Consider the following 1,764-nt stretch of genomic DNA (forward strand, 5'->3'; position numbering starts at 1 on the left):
GTACTTATCGCCTCGAGATCATTGAACAAAACTTGATTTTCACATGTTGCTGTTTCAGCTTCCGCTTACTAGAAACAACATAATACTAGTCTCATTAAGTTCCGTCTCTTTGCAATTTTCTTATGAAGAAAATTCGCCATCACAATGACTCCAGCAGTTCTTGATCAAGGAATGCAATCATTGATCAGAATGCTATTATTTGAATCGGTTCTGCTTTAAGTGTTCCAATTTTATTGGAAGCACCAACAATAGAACATCAATGTGTTCAATCGAGAGTTATATAACCCTGAATCGGACGCAGTCAACAGCCGAAGCCGAGACCGCCTTTTGCGTTAGAGAGGTCGGTAAACAAATCTTGCGATTCATACCGAATTAACACATATAGCTGTGCTCCTCTTCGTAAAGCGAGCCAAGTGATCCCCTGTTGAAGGATGTATTTGGACCAATCTAGTAGCATTTGGTTTCCAACAAGCTCTCCCAAGTTAGCTTACTTATTGGGCTTTTCAACCAATTCGGTTGGCTACAAGCATCATCAAAGTACTAGCCACAGTTTGATCGCAAAATTCTACGACTTTCACATGTTGATGTTTCGGCTTGCGCTTAGCCTACTATAAGCAACATAATACTAGTCATATCATAGAGCGTGATCAGCTTGTGACGTTCTCATGATGAAGTTTCACCAACAGTGTCTCACTTCGAGCTTAAATCCAGCTACTAGTAACTACACAGTACTGACTGCAACGATAACTTTTATCTATACCTTTCACATGCTGCGCTTTCGGCCAGGGCCTACTAACGTCAACATAATACTCGATATAAACTTTTGTTCATGATGCAGCTTCCCCATGCAGAAGTTTCGCCTTCAAATGCTCTCTTGGCCATATGACGTAAGAAAAGGTTACTAGTAACATCACAGTACTAGCCACAGTTTGATTGCAAAATTCTACGACTTTCACATGTTGATGTTTCGGCTTGCGCTTAGCCTACTAGAAGCAACATAATACTAGTCATATCATAGAGCGTGATCAGCTTGTGACGTTCTCATGATGAAGTTTCACCAACAGTGTCTCATTTCGAGCTTAAATCCAGCTACTAGTAACTACACAGTACTGACTGCAACGCTAACTTTTATCTATACCTTTCACATGCTGCGCTTTCGGCCAGGGCCTACTAACGTCAACATAATACTCGATATAAACTTTTGTTCATGATGCAGCTTCCCCATGCAGAAGTTTCGCCTTCAAATGCTCTCTTGGCCATATGACGTAACACAAGGTTACTAGTAACATCACAGTACTAGCCACAATTTGATCGCAAAATTCTACGACTTTCACATGTTGATGTTTCGGCTTGCGCTTAGCCTACTAGAAGCAACATAATACTAGTCATATCATGGAGCGTGATCAGCTTGTGACGTTCTCATGATGAAGTTTCACCAACAGTGTCTCATTTCGAGCTTAAATCCAGCTACTAGTAACTACACAGTACTGACTGCAACGATAACTTTTATCTATACCTTTCACATGCTGCGCTTTCGGCCAGGGCCTACTAATGTCAACATAATACTCGATATAAACTTTTGTTCATGATGCAGCTTCCCCATGCAGAAGTTTCGCCTTCAAATGCTCTCTTGGCCATATGACGTAACACAAGGTTACTAGTAACATCACAGTACTAGCCACAATTTGATCGCAAAATTCTACGACTTTCACATGTTGATGTTTCGGCTTGCGCTTAGCCTACTAGAAGCAACATAATACTAGT

At 40.9% G+C, this 1,764-nt stretch overlaps 1 pseudogene; it reads right to left on the reverse strand.

Moving 5' to 3' along the window:
* Positions 1-281: 281 nt before the first annotated feature.
* LOC142356928 (5.8S ribosomal RNA) lies at positions 282-433 on the reverse strand (annotated as a pseudogene).
* Positions 434-1,764: the final 1,331 nt, after the last annotated feature.

This window comes from Convolutriloba macropyga, unplaced genomic scaffold (genome assembly GCF_964194025.1).
Source record: "Convolutriloba macropyga unplaced genomic scaffold, txConMacr16.3 SCAFFOLD_3344, whole genome shotgun sequence".
Lineage (NCBI taxonomy): Eukaryota > Metazoa > Xenacoelomorpha > Acoela > Convolutidae > Convolutriloba > Convolutriloba macropyga.